Genomic DNA, 15,512 nt, shown 5'->3' with positions numbered 1-15,512 from the left:
GAGGGGAGGAGATTGTTGTGTCATATCAGATGAAAGCAAAATACTTCACAAAGCAGCAAAAAAGTACACATGGTTGTCATAAACAGATAGTTAAGGGTTAATGTCTCTTTTACCTGTAAAGGGTTAAGAAGCTCAGTAAACCTGGCTGACACCTGACCAGAGGACCAATAGGGGGACAAGATACTTTCAAATCTTGGTGGAGGGAAGTCTTTTGTTTGTGCTCTGTGTGTTGCTGTTGTTCGCTCTCGGGACTGAGAGGGACGGGACATCAGTCCAGGCTCTCCAAATCTTTCAGAATCAGTCTCTCATGTTTCAAACTTGTAAGTAATTAGCCAGGCAAGGCATGTTAGTCTTATGTTTGTTTTCTCAACTTGTAAATGTTTCTTTTTGCTGGAAGGATTTTACCTCTGTTTGCTGCAACTTTGAACCTAAGGCTAGAGGGGTCCCTCTGGTCTATAGGAATCTGATTACCTTGTAAAGTATTTTCCATCCTGATTTTACAGGATACTTTTTACTTTTTCTTTCTTTAATTAAAAGCTTTTTTTTTAAGAACCTAGTTAATTTCCCCTTGTGTTAAGATCTGGATTGGATCTGGACTCACCAGGGATTGGTGAGGGGAAAGGTAAATTTATCCTTGTTTAAGATCCAAGGGGTTTGGATCTGTGTTCACCAGGGAATTGGTCAAGTCCCTCAAGACAACCCAGGGAGGGGACGAAGTTTTGGGGGGAACAGAGAGTGCCCCAGACGCTGGAATTCTGGGTGGTGGCAGTGTACAGAGCTAAGCTAGTAATTAAGCTTAGAAGGGTCCGTGCAGGTCCCCCACATCTGTACCCTAAAGTCCAGAGTGGGAAAAAAACCTTGACAATGGTGAAATGACTTTGCTCAGTCATCTTGCAATCTCTGGATTTCTCTATGCTACAAAATCACTGGGCAGCCTATTTGCTTGCAGGCTGATCTTGAGTTTCACTGACAAAACCCTCCATTTCTCCAGAGATGCTCTTGCTGCATCTACATCCCAAAGAAAAGCAGAGTTCCATGTTCTATAGGCCCATGGTTTTGCCACATATGGATCTTAGCTTCACAACTCTGACTAGAAAATGATGGTTTCCCCTGCACCATTCTCCCATTCTGTATGTGGAAGATTGTGAGACCAATAGTGAGAGCTCTCCATACAGGGGAGGCATACGCTAGGGGACTGAAAGTGGATGGGAGTATCAGGAACCCTGACAATCACTTTCTGGGTGACCGTAGGCATGTCTCTGGACCACTCTGTCCCCATTTTCCTATCTGTAAAATGGGGATAATACTTAACAGCATCACCATTAAAAGTTAGTGCAGAGTGGAATCTTGAGATAACAATGAAACTCAGATGTCTGAGATGTAATGGTGCAGGAACGGATAGTAAACATTGCCCTTTTAAGGACAACCACTCTGCCCACCTTGCTAGCTGGTGTGAGGATTATGTTATAAATGTCCATAACAACACAAAAAGTATCTTAAAAAGTCATTTATTGCTACAATGGCTTACATTTCGCTTCTTTCTTGAAACTCAGTGCACTCTATTGCCTTCCCACTGTTGGCTATTATCATTAACATCCTCCCAGCTCCTTTCCCCCAAGATCCTAACAAGGTATTGTAGGGATGCCACAGGATCTCTCTGTATACCAAGGCTCACTTCCCTCACAGCATCCATAGACTTAGTTCACAGGTTTCTCTGGGACATCCAGATTTCTTAGCTTGACCTAAGTCTCCAGCATGTCCAGAAGTTGCTTGACTGTGCTACGTACTTTACTATACACCAAAATTTTCTTCTCTGGATGCCCTCATCTATCCAGTCTTCAACAAAGGCCACCCAAAACCCCATCCCCCTCCAAGTAGATGACACAGTCTAGACCTCTACTCTACAGAAAAAAGGAGGAGAAGCTTTCCCTCATCCATCCGAGAGTATTCAAGGAAGCCTGTATCAGTCCATCCTCCATTCATCACAGTTTTCCCCACTGGTGATGAAGTAAGAGGGGAGAAATACGCTGAGGTCTGGTTGCTCAGGAATCAAGGTCCTTGAATTGAGAGGCTCAGGCTTGGTTCATTTGGAGAGATGCTCTTTTTTGGGTGAGGGGATCCTGGGAAGGCACAGATAACTCTATAGGACAGGCCTGCACAACTCGTAAAGCAGCGAGGGCCACATTACTCCAAAGAAAACAGCTGAGGGCCGAAACTTCCCGGCCCCACAGAAATACCCTGCCCCAGGACCGCCCAGCCCTGCGGACACAAACACTCCTTCCCCAGTGCCGCCCCACCAAAACAGCTGTGGGCCAAAAAGGAAGGTGGGGGGGGGGGAGTGATACTTTATTTTAAATCAACCGGGGCTCCCAGCTGAAGAGGTGGCTGTGAGCCCTCAGGCTCAAATTAAAGGGCCCAGGGTTCCAGCAGCTGGGGGAACCCAGCAAGGTCAGCTCTAGGTTTTTGCTGCCCCAAGCAAAAAAAAAAATCTGGCTGCCCCCCCGTCCCAGCCCTGGGCTTCCCCCTGTACCCTCCTGCTGCCCCAGTCCTAGGCTCTCTCCTCACCAACCCACACATACCCCCTGCAGCCCCAGCGCTGGGCTTCCCCACCAGTGCCCACCCCTCAACCTGCTGCTGCCCCAGCCCTGGGCTCCCCCCCACCAGTGCCCTCCCCTACACCTCCTGCCACCCCAGCCCTGCGTCACTGGTAACTCGCTCCCAGGGTGGGTCATTCAGCAGGAATTTTGGATGTGCACAAAACACAGACAGGATTGGTTCCCATATAGTTACAGAGCTGCAGTAAAGTGGAACAATTTTCAGCTTGTGTGATTGGAGGATATCTGGATACATATTATAAGACTGTCCTCCATAAATGAGGAAAAGTTGAGGTGCCTTTATTCTTCTTTTGTTCCAATCTTTCTTTCTATGAGGAATTTGCCAGTGCAATATCACTGTCTTCCTTTTAAACAAACAAAAAGGCAATGGCTATTGAAAATAGCAATTCCAGTCCTAATAAGCATTTCTTGCTCAATTTTATCCTACTTTTCTACAGCAAATTACAGTGGATCAATATATTTGATTTGGGAGAAATGAAGTAACAGCTGCCCAAACTGAGCTTGAGCACTCCTGAATTTTGAAGTGTCCAAATCTGGAAGGCAGGTGCTGGTGGGGGGGAGGCTGTGGGCTCCGCAGGGGAGCATGGCAGCAATGTGTCTGGAGCTGCACGGAGCCAGACACGCTGGTCCAAGTGGCATGGTAAGGGGGCTAGGGGTTGGAGAAGGGGTAGAGGGTTCTGGGGGGCAGTCAAGGGACAGGGAGCAGGGAGGGGTTGCATGGGGCGGAGGTTCAGGGAGGCAGTCAGGGAACAGGCAGCAGTTGGATAGGCATGGGAGTCTCAGGGGTTTATCAGGGAACAGGTAGGGGGTGGGGTCCTGGGGGGAAGTTGGGGGGTCTCAGGAGGGGGGCAGTTGGGGACAAGGAGAAGGGAAGCTTAGATAGGGGTTGGGGTCTCAAGGGGCAGTTAGGGGCAGGGGTCTTGGGAGGGAGCAATTGGGGGACAAAGAGCAGCGGCATTTAGATGGGGTGCAGTCCTGGGGGGCAGTTAGGGGCAGGGGTCCCGGGAGAGGGGTATCAGGGGACAAGGAGCAGCGGCATTTAGATAGGGGGTGGGGGTCCTGGGGGGCAGTTGGGGCAAGGGTCTGGGGAGGGGGCAATCAGCGGCCGCGGGTGGGGATTCAAACGGCTCTGGGCTGCTGCGGGGAGCCCTGAGCCCTTTAAACCCCAGCCGCGGCTGGGAATCTCTGCAGGCAGCCCAGAGCCCTCTGACTCCCGGCCGTGGCTGGGATTTAAAGGGCTCTTGGCTGCCCACAGAGCGTCGTGTGCGGGGGATTCAGAATCCCCCCGTGGGCCGCACAGTGAGGCTCCGCGGGCCACATGTTGTGCAGGCCTGCTATAGTAGGATTACTTCCTAATAGTTGTCTGCCCATGCAGATTTATCACCAGAGAATGTAGAAGTGAGTAAAGATACCCTAGCATCTGATTCAGGGTCCCAAGCCTTTAAGTTCCCGCTTTGACTTGATATACATTCCTGGCTGGAAGGACAAGGGGCAGGAAAGAGGAAGGCTCAGAATCCTCCCCTCTTCTGTCACAGAATGACAAAAAAAAAAAAACCTTTCCAAAACAGGTTTGAAAAGACCATTGTGTGTGCACTTGGCCACTTAGAAACAGGAATGGCCTTTTATTTAAACTCAGTTACATTGCAACAGCCTGGAATATTTTGTCTTTAAAAGGAATGTTTTGTTTTAGGCCATGTAATGTGCAGTTTAAAACCAAACAGGCATATTTTGTTCATCCTCCCAAAAAAGGCAGAGTGGAATTTTGATACAATTACAGCTCAAGCATGTGCCCAGTGCATATGATTCAGATGCACATTTACTGCAGAAGAACTGCTGAAAGGCTGCAGCTGGGGCCAGCCAAGGTGTCCGGTGGCAGCACTCAGGAGATCAGTATTTGGGTAGTTGGGGTATAGGGCAGAAAACTAAGCCGTATAAGCCTAGCCTTGCTCAATGCTTCCAGTAGTTTCTTTCTCAGAGACAATGCACAGCAGGGCTTTTGAGGACAGGAAGGAGGGGCAACACTTCTCTCCTTTCCTCAAAAAAAAAAAAAAGTGGGAGGTCAGAGTGGAAGGGTAAGACTAATTGTTCAAACTCTGCCTTACCCTACCCTTTCTCCCAATGCTCTGGGGGTCGCACAAGAGGGAGAGAGTTCTATGCATTCTAAGAAGCTCATCTCCTGCTCAGTGATGGCTCTAGACATTTCACCGCCCCAAGCATGGCGCCGGAGCACTATGCCAGCCGCCGGGAGGGCGGCAGGCAGCTCCGGTGGACTTCCCGCAGGTGTGCCTGTGGAGGGTCCGCTGGTCCCGCAGCTTTGGTGGACTGCGAGAGGTCCACCGGAGCCCCCTGCCACCCTCCCAGCAGCCAGCTTAGCACCCCCCACAGCATGCCGCCCCAAGCACTTGGCGTCCTGGGGCCTGGAGCCGCCCCTGCTATAAGCATTATTTTGCAGACCCTGACCAATATAACAACCCAGGCACATTCAGCTGTATTTAACTTGGCTGCTAACGCTGCTTTTCTAGCAATCCTAGAAGGGAGTGTGGGGTTGAGAAGCCCTTTCATCCTTCAACCAATCTCGCACATGCATGGTCCTGACCCTCCCAAAAACAGCATAAGTTCTTTAGAGACCATCACTCTTCTTTGCCATGCAGTGACCAGCACACAGCTACCATAAAGATTCCTCCTTCCTCCACCTTGCAACAAGCACAGAATCCAACGGTGTCAAAAATCTAGAGCTAGAGGAAGGATCAGGCCAACCCAGGAGGAGACCCCAAATAGTCACTAGCATGGCTTATGCTGATGGCTTGTCTCTGAGACCTGAAAGCAACACATCCAGCAGAATTTCTGTTTAGGAACGAACCACCCAGCTCCTCTGGACAAGTGCTGACTGATACCATGTAGAACAAACTCCTTCGGTTTCCTGAAGTTTGCCCAACCACCCCTTATCCTGTCTGCTTATTTCTCCTCAGCCAGCAGCTTAAATTACTAAATAGATAAGAGGAGAGGAATGAGGGGGTGGAGCTGCAAAACACACACACTTCATTCTTGTTTACTTTACTCCCACCCACCCCGTGCGATTTCTAAGCAGGGGACGCATTGCTGCAGTTCAAGAGTGGAGGGAAGTTAGCTTTGGAGTCTGGCTCATCCATTATATGGATGATAGTATTTATTCACTGGAAGTGGACAGTAGCTTATCCTTCCATTCCACTTAAAAGAACTAAACAATGTAACTCTCTGCAGAAGAAATTAAAAAGAAACACAGGGGAATGTCACAGAGGGTTCTCGAGTGAACAATCCATCATCTTGGTTTGAGACACTTTCTTCTCACAAGCAGGCCTCAAAGATTCATTAAAAATGTAGTCCTTTAAAAGTGTTATATTTCCTACATAGAAATTTTCTTTTTTAAAGAAGGTATCTAATGTGTGACACAGGCTTATCATAAAAGGGTTGCTGACATCTTATGGAAAAACTGTTTGAAAAGCACTATTCAGAAGAACAGTTCTGCCCAGATCATATTTTCTGCTCCTTGTTCTTTATTGTAAGGGAATATTTGAATGGAAAGTGGCATCTTTGCATCTTTAAAGGTGTCTTCTCCTGCTGATGCTTCTCCACCTTTAGCTATAATCCTCTATTCCACATCCCCTTCCATTGCTGCAGAAGTTATTATGGTGTCACAATCAGAGGATTATAAGAACTTTTAATAGAAGATAAGCAGCAGAACCAGGTGAGTTTAAGCAGCAAAAATTCTACTGATTTAAAAGAACCCTATTATTAATATTTATTACTTTTTAAGTGCTCACAGAGTGCTGTATATGGCATAATGAATGGCAAGGTGCTGGGACCCAAGTTGATTACAGACTAAATAGAAAGAACACAAAAGACAATGGGACACCCTAAGAAGATCCTATCATTTGAGGGGTAAGTGCAGACAGCTTGCGCAAAGCGCTAAGCAGACCCATTTAGGCCCTGTGCTAAGAATCAGAATGGAGCATAAGATCACGCAGAGGTTCTCCATAGCAGGGTGAGTTTCCACATTCTATGTTTCTGTAAGGGCTTTCTCACAATCAGCCCAGCTTTGCCTTTTCCTGCTGTGAAATCACAAGCCTGTGGTTTATGACATCATAGCCTCTTGCACTTGCTAACAGCCCATGGCACTTTTCATCATTGATCCACTTTACAAAGATTAGGTAAAAGAATTGTCCCAGCAGCCATAGGAGTTGGGTATTTTGGTCATTTTTACAGCTGGAGAAACAGATGCGACTTGTCCGAGACCCCAGAGGGAATTCTGCATCAGATCTAAGATTTGAGTTTAGGTGCACCTGGCCCCCAGTCCAGAGGCCAGAACATGCATCTCACTACATGCTGAGAATACTGATCAGTGCTGAGAAAGGACTGGACTCTCAAACCTATTACCTTGTGTTCCTCATGAGCAGAGCTACACTTTGGTGCTGCTCCTGATCAGTGTTACAGCTTGGGAATCCAAACAATCCAAAATGCAGAGAAGGAGTAAGCCTAGAAAATATTAACAGCAGCATTTTCCAAAACTGGGAGGGTTTTTTTTTTGTTTGCTCTGATTTTTCTCATATAACTCTCCCCACCACTATCCCAAAACAGCCCAAGTTACAATGTACAGAATGTGAAGCACTAAAGTTTTTGCCCCTTTCTGTGCTGTTAGAAAAACTCTTAATGCTGCAGACTCTGGAAAATCCTCATACTCCTTAATCTCTCCAGACTCTGTCACTCGTGACTGAAACATCCTTTCACACACCTTAAAAACAAAAAAGACTCATCTTTAATTGGCCAGGCACCACTGTGCGTTTACATCCGTATTAGTCAAAGTCTTTTCTCAGGACTGTGTGTCCAGGGTGACATACTATAGTAAGATGTTAAATTATCAAAAGCTCAGGGTGCTGGAACAAGATCCCCCATTCAATGAGATATACCAGTGCCTGCGAAAACCATCATCAAAACTTGAGCATCCACAGCACAAGGGTCAGGAAGTGTTCTAGTTTCAGATTTTATTTTTAATCTTCTATTAAACAGTAATTTAGGTAACAGGGCCTTTCCAGAGATGCACTATCTAGGCCCCCACACCTATTTCCATGGGATCTGAAGTCTCATGAGGTTCTGAGAGCCCTCTATTCCCACCTAACTAATCAGGAATGACTCGGGCACTCAGCACCTAGCAGGATCAGGTCCTCAGACTCAAACATGTTCTATAAATTGTACCCAAGACTCCTCTCTCAAGTGTCCTTCAGTAGAGACTCAAATTCATCTCACTCCCTACTCTAACCTCACCTTCACAACCACCAAATACTGAAACCAGAAAACGATCCATTTTCACATGAAGATAATGGATAAAACTCTGGCATGGCTCAAGAGTGACCTTGACACCATTTCAAGAATTTACGCACAGTTTTTTCATTGCCGTCTCCCTGATACGGGTTCAAGTTTTCAAAAGTAAGTGCGGATTTTTAGAATGCCCAACTCCAGACACCTTGGTTCTGATTTTCAGAGGTGAGGAGCCCCTGCAGCTCCCACTGACTTCAACGGGATGTATGCTTGCTCAGTGTTTCTCAAATCAGACCATAAGTGAGTTGAGAGCTAGAAGCAGATTTGGTACTCTTTGTCCCCAACACAAGACTGAGAGATGTGCCATCTAGCAGGTAAGCAAAAAATAATTTAAAAAACCCTCATGTTTTTTGCCCAGAACACTTGTTACAGTTTAACATGGATACCATTGTGAGTGCCAGGTTTCAAGAATAGGCAAGCTAATATTCTCTTCATTTAGTATGTTTTCTTTAAGAAATGCAGGCACTCTCATTTAGTACAATACCTAACTATCCTTCTAAAACTCCTTCTGCACTTAAACTGTCACACACGGAGTCTTTCATAAAAAAGTGAATATAGTAACTGTTTCTATAATAACTAAAAAAAGACCAACAGATTAAATTCAACAGACGAATCAGGGCCATAAAAACATATGTCTAGCAACATAACCAAAATCACCCTTCTTAACAACTTGGCATCATGCCACTTAAAAGCTGCTAGGTCTACAGTTTATGTACAGTTTAGTGGAAAGTGAAAGCACTGCAGAAATGGTCAGTGCCCCAGTTTAGACAGCTCTGTATTGTGTCAGAGGGACTGGGTAACAGGATTCCTGGGATCCATGCCAGATTATGCCACTGAATCACAGTAAGCAAGTCAAATCACCTCTCTATGCGTCAGTTTATCCATCTTTAATAGGCATACAAAAAGGCTCTCCGATGTGGCAGGCACATTGTGAGACTTATTTCAAGCCGGGTATGAGCCTTGAGTGAAAACAGTTTTACAGTATAAGTGCTATTATTTCTGCCAATATAGCTTTCCACATTAAAGGGCCTGATCCAGCTCCTACTGGAATCAACAGAAAGTCATAAAGAGTTGGATTGGACATTAACATCACATAAGGTGGAGGAATACCAAGAAATGAATAATGAATGATTACAGAGGTGCATAGGGACCTCAACTGAGATCAGAGGCCCATTGTGGTAGGCACTGTGCATACAGATAGTGAGAGACAGCCCCAGCCTAAAGAGTTTACACCCTAACTAGAGAAAACTGACAAAACGCAGAGGGGGAAACAGAAACAGAGAGGTGAAGTGACTTGCCCAAGGTCATGCAGGAGGTCGGTGGCAAAGCCAGAAAGAGAACCCAGATTCTGAGTTCCAATTCAGTGTCTTATCCACTGGATCATGCTGCCTTTAATATAAGCTAACACTAGTTGGTTCATTGATAACAACATTCACTTTCCAAACATTGTACATATCATTCACAGTATCAGCCATGTTTCACTGAGTGGATATATTGCTGTAAACATTTAGTAAACAGCAGCTGGGTTGAGGAAATTGTACCAGTTCCAGCAAAACCAGATGACCCCATTCATTTATCAGGTTGCTGAGAACACCCATACTAGAGCATGTGAAATTGTAATAAATAGCAAATAAAGTAATTGCACCTGTTTCTGGAGCAGGTTGATAGCATGGAGGGTCCATGAAGTGATCTACTCATTCCAGTCCCTCTGAAGAAGTTTCTCAAGCAGAATTGAGGGAATCTATGCAAAACTCCTTTCACCTCCCTGCTTATATGTCGTACTAAAAAACTCTATATTACCATGACCTGTAAGGACCCAATTATTTAACCACTGAAGTCAATGGCAAAATTCTCATTGACTTCACCTTAAGAACACTTTCTTTGCCATCATTATCCACATTCTAACTGAACCTAAATGTGGCAGTCATTCTAGAGGCGTCTCCTTCAAAGCCTGAACCAGGAGGTCCTCTCCCACACACTTTAAATGAAGCATCCTTGCAATGTCCTCAGGTTACTCACGCCTCCACTTTTGAAGTGTGAGACAGCATCACATGGTGTGCTTGCAGCACCCAATTGCCTGAAATTAGCACCATTCCTCTTTAAACACTGCAAAAGGAGTACTGTAAATTTCAAAGACATCCATAGTTAATTAGCAGGTGGCAAGGAAGCAGCAGTAAATCTCCCTTAAAAATCCGAGATTTTTAGCTTTATAAACTAGTATCCACTTCGTTGCATAGGTCTCGTCTGTGCAAGAAAGTTACAGACTTCTCTAAATTGGTTTAGAAATGGATTTAGTTAAATCAGTGCAACTTCCTTGTATGTAAGTCAGGGTAGGATCAGGTCCTTAAAAACTTAGTAAAATACATGCAACAAGGAATAGCCACTACAGTGCAGTGGTAGGGGAAAACAAATACTGCAAGGTGCTAAAGGCTCAACTCTTCAGGGCACTGAGTACCTACTCTGGGTCCCAAAAAGAAGATGAGTCACCATCGTGTTACCTGTTTTGATGGAAAAGGAACAGAGGCCAGGCCCATTGGCTTGGTGGGTTCCACCCCCCTTCACTTCTGCTTCATTCTGGGGACTGACCGCCCCCAGCCCCCCTAGCAGGTGGCAGGTGAGTCTTGGAGAAGGGGACTCCAGCAACCAGGGAGGTGGGGGGGGGGGCAAGTGAAGGGGGAGGGAGGGAGTGGGGGTGGGGCCTTGTGGGGAAGAAGCAGAGCAGGAGTGTCCAGTTTTCAGCAATTAGACTAAACAAGAGTTCAGATCACTCAATATTTTGCAAGTGATCTTCTGGATCTCAAAAGCTCAATGAGAACAAAAAGGAAGGCAGAAGAGGATATGTCACAGGTTTATGATGTGACTGGAATGCTGAGCTTTGCAGAGAATAAAAAAAGACAAAGCTGAATGCTTTGGTTTCTTTGCTGCAATATTGGCTATAAATGGGATGTAACTGACCATGAGAAAGCAAAGGGCTGGACATGAGGAAAATTTCCTAGAACTAAGGTCACTATGCAAAAATGTGCTAATGGAAGGAGAGAAGCGGAGTCAATCAGACAAGACAAACACTTGGAGAAGTTTGGTAGGGAACAAACCTGATTGGAGAGAATGGGATAAACTGGATAGTCTGCAATGTCTTTTTCATCTCTACATTTGCTATTTAGAACTAAGAAAAAAATCAGGGAATGATATTTAAGACAATCTTCATGTCTGTTTTTAACTGTTTCAATGATCTGAAACGCAAATAAAGAGTCCTACAAAAAGTGGAAACAAGGTCAATTACAAAGGATGAATATAAACAAATAACACAAGAATGCAGGGACAAAATTAGAAAGGTCAAGGCACAAAATGAGATTCAACTAGTTAAGAGACATAAAGGGTAATAAGAAAACATTCTGCAAATACATCAGAAGCAAAAGGAAGACCAAGGAAAGGGTAGGCCCATTACTCAATGTGGGGAAAAAAACAACAACAGAAAATGTGGAAAGTGCAGCAGTGCTAAATAACCTTTTTGTTTCAGTTTTCCCCCAGAAAGTTTAGTAGTGATTGGAATCTAACGTAGTGAATGCCAGTGAAAATGAGGTAGGATCAGAGGCTAAAATAAGGAAAGAACAAATTAAAAATTACTTTGACAAGTTAGATGTCTTCAAGTCACCATGGCCTGATTAAATACATCCTGGAATATTCAAGATGCTGACTGAGGAGATATCTGAGCTGAGCTATTAGCGATTATCTTTGAAAAGTCATGAAAAATTAAGAGATTCCAGAGGACTGGAAAAGGGTAAATATAGTGCCCATTTATAAAAAGGAAAATAAGAAGAACCCAGAGAATTACAGACCAGTCTTCTTAGCTTCAGTAACTGGAAAGATAATGAAGCAAATAATTAAGCAATCAATTTTCAGTTACCTAGAAGATAATGTGATAAATAACAGCATGGATTTGTCAAGAAAAAATTGTGTCAAACCAATCTAATAGCTTTCTTTGGCAGGGTAACAAGCCCTGTGGATATGGGGGAAGCAGTAGATGTGGTATATCTTGGCTTTAGTAAGACTTTTGATACTGACTCCCATGACCGCCTCCAACAAACTAGGGAAATACAACCTAAATGGAACTACTACAAAGTGAGTACGTAACTGGTTGGAAAACCATTCCCGGAGGGTAGTTATTAGTGGTTCCCAGTCAAGCTCAAAGGACATATTGAGTGGAGTCCTGAAGGGATCAGTTCTGGGTCTGGTTCTGTTCAATATCTTCATCAATGATATAGATAAAGGCATATAAGAATACACTTATACAATTTGCAAATAATACCAAGCTGGGAGGGGTTGCAAGTGCTTTGGAGCAGTGGCTCTCAACCTTTCCAGACTGCTGTACCCCTTTCAGAAAACTGATTTGTCTTGTGCACCCCCATGTTTTACCTCACAAAAAATTACTTGCTTACAAAATCAAACATAAAAATGCAAAAGTGTCACAGCACACAGTTATTGAAAAATTGCTTATTTTCTCATTTTACCATATAATTATAAAATAAATCAATTGGAATATAAATATTGTATTTACATTTCAGTGTATATTATATAGAGCAGTATAAACAAGTCACTGTGTGAAATTTTAATTTGTACTGACTTTGCTGGTTCTTGTTGCCAGTTGTAAAACTAGGCAAATATCTAGATAAGTTGATGTACCCTTTGGGAGATCTCTGTGTACTCCTGGCTGAGAATCACTGAGGATTAAAATTCAAAATAATCTGGATAAACTGGAGAAATGGCCTGAAGTAAATAGGATGAAATGCAATAAGGACAAATGCAAAGTACTCCACTTAGGAAGGAACAATCAGTTGCACACAAACAAAATGGGAAATGATTGCCTAGGAGGAGTACTGCAGAAAAGGGTCCGGAAGTCAAAGTGGATCACAAGTTAAATATGAGTCAACAGTGTAACACCATTGCAAAAAACAAAAAGCAAACATCATTCCAGGGTGTATAAGCAGGAGTGTTATAAGCAAGACACTAGAAGTAATTCTTCCTCTCTGCTCAGCACTGATTAGGCCTCAGCTGGAGTAATGTGTCCAGTTATGGGCACCACATTTCAGGAAAGATGTAGAAAAAATGGAGAAAGTCTAGAGAAGAGCAACAAAAATTATTAAAGGTCTAGAAAACATGACCTGTGATGGAAGATTGAAATTTTGGATTGGATTTGTGTAGTCTGGAATAGAGAATACTGAAAGTGGACACAATAATAGTTTTCAAGTACATGAAAGGCTGTTACAAGGAGGAGGAAGAAAAATTGTTCTCCTTAACCTCTGAGAATAGGACAAGAAGCAATTGGCTTAAATTGCAGCATTCCTTATTGACAGGGTGGTTAAGCGGCAGCCAGCACATCCCAAGGGCCGCGCTGCTTCCTGCAGCTCCTATTGGCTGGGAATGGAGAATTGCGGCCACAAGGCCGGCTTCAGGAACTGCGGGGCCCAATTTGAATACCCAGCGGCGGTCCAGGTCTTTGGCCACACTTTGGCGGCGGGGGATCCTTCACTCGCTCCGGGTCTTCAGCCACCGGGTGAGTAAAAAAAATGTAAAAGGTGCCTAAGGTGCAGGACTCTCTTAGGCACAGGGCCTGATTCCGGGGAATCAGCCTAAAGCCGGCCCTGCGTGGCCAGTGAGAGCTGCTATCAGCCTAACCTGCAGACGCTGCAGGTAAACAAACTGTCCCGGCCCACCAGCGGATTTCCCTGATGGGCTGCATGCCAAAGGTTGCTGATCCCTGGTCTAGATAATACTTAGTCGTGCCATGAGTGCAGAAGACTGGTCTAGATAACCTCTCGAGGTCCCTTCCAGCCATATGATTCTCTGATTGTCATAAAAGTTAGGTTTATGCATTTGGACACAATTATGGATTCAAACAGGTAACTATGCATGCAGATAGCTAACTAGACACTCATGGGTGCAAATATTCTATCTGCATTCAGTCATACTGTGAATGCAAGGCAGTGATGTACGTTGCACATCCAACTGCTTGTGTGTGTTTGTTGTGTTGTTTTTTGGTGATGGTTGTTTTTTTAAATCCTCAGTCCCTAAAATGAAAAGCTCAGCTTCCCCAATGGTTTTCAATTCCTGCTAGTCACTTGTGATGTATGTGTCTCAGGCCATCAGCCCTCTGATGTGCCCCCATTTGGAAAATGTCTAGGACAATGACGTATGAGGAAAAGAAAGAAGTCCAGAAGCTCTAGGAAACATTCTCTCTGCCTCATTCCTCATTCTTAGTACAAACTAACTTTTACCAATAAATCTACCTGTATTTCAGACATTTCTTCTCAATCTGAAACTACATCTGGATGCCCTATTCACAGTGGACAAGCACTGGCAGACAGAGAAAGAGACCCGCATAAGAGAACAAGGAGATATTATTTGTCAGGAGAAATCCATAAAAATTGAGGGGTCAGCTTTCAGATGGCATTTGCTGAAATCCCCAAACTAAGAGCTTCATGAGGAACCATCCAGGATTAGCATAGAGTGCAGCCCCTCATCTTTAATATGGAGGTGCAGCATGTATCTGCAAGGTCCAAGTGGACCTTAGGCCTGTATGCTTTCTGGGCAGGCTATGAGCTACATGCAAGGTATGGGAAACTGCACTGCATCATAGAACTACGGGGCAATACTTGGGCCATCCATCCATCCATGTACTTACAAGTCTCTCATCTCTGTAATATCTGAACATCCTCTTTCAAGCCTTCCCTGAGGTAAGAGCTATGGCCCTACATCTACAGTAGCTGATGATCACAAAGCAGTTGTGCCTGTTTTCCTAGGGCAGGTTGAGAAAAGACAGAACTAGAGGTAATTAAATAAAACAGAGGAACTAGATTATTTATTTTGAAGTAAAATGTGTCTTCTAGGAAGAAAGTCCTTTATTTGGGCAAATCTGTAAACTGTTTATCAGCTTAAACTCATTATCTTTCCATATGGTTTTAGCACTGTGGTCTTAAAAAAAACAAAACGAAACCAAAAAACGGGTATACACTAGCTGATGAAATGTCATCTGCTAGCATTTTTTTCAATGTCATCAAATTAGGAACCTAGCCACAAGTGAAAGGGTACCATAAGGAAAGTCATAATATTTTAATTATGGAAGGATCCTACATAAGGCAGTGAGGAGGAGGGGGAAGAAAGGTGAAGGAAAAGCAAATTCATTCACAAAAAACAGAAAGCCATTTAACTCACTTTTCCATCTCTAGTATTTATTTATTTTTTGGCAAGAGACTTCAAAATGTGTAAGAGAACGCAAGGCTACCGATAATAAATGCACATCTAAGTATGGCACAGCTGTGCTTCAAACGCTTATAGTACTCAACTTCAGATATATTAACTTAAGATAAAAGGGTGCTAGGATGAAAAATACTAACTCTGACAGCAGTAAGGACCCTGTAGCTTGTTCAGCCATAGCTCTGATAGAAATCCAAGATGCCAGCCCATTCTGATGCATGAAGTGCAGCAAGTTGGCAAGCCTGAATGATGAAACTAGGTTACAGAAACACAAAATCAGCCACCATCATCTGT

At 44.2% G+C, this 15,512-nt stretch overlaps 1 protein-coding gene across 3 annotated transcripts in view; it reads right to left on the bottom strand.

Moving 5' to 3' along the window:
• Positions 1-15,512, bottom strand: part of TSPAN18 (tetraspanin 18) — a 178,832-nt gene that overhangs the window by 159,007 nt on the left and 4,313 nt on the right. The window contains exon 1 of one of the 3 annotated variants that reach the window (XM_050955512.1): positions 15,359-15,435. The exons of the other annotated variants lie outside the window; for them this stretch is intronic. The gene's annotated coding sequence lies outside the window, so the exon portion shown is untranslated. Of the gene's footprint in view, positions 1-15,358; positions 15,436-15,512 lie in introns of those variants that run through there. 3 annotated transcript variants of the gene reach the window in all.

This window comes from Gopherus flavomarginatus, chromosome 5, assembly GCF_025201925.1.
Source record: "Gopherus flavomarginatus isolate rGopFla2 chromosome 5, rGopFla2.mat.asm, whole genome shotgun sequence".
NCBI lineage: Eukaryota > Metazoa > Chordata > Testudines > Testudinidae > Gopherus > Gopherus flavomarginatus.
This window is presented reverse-complemented; position numbering and strand designations above follow the sequence as displayed.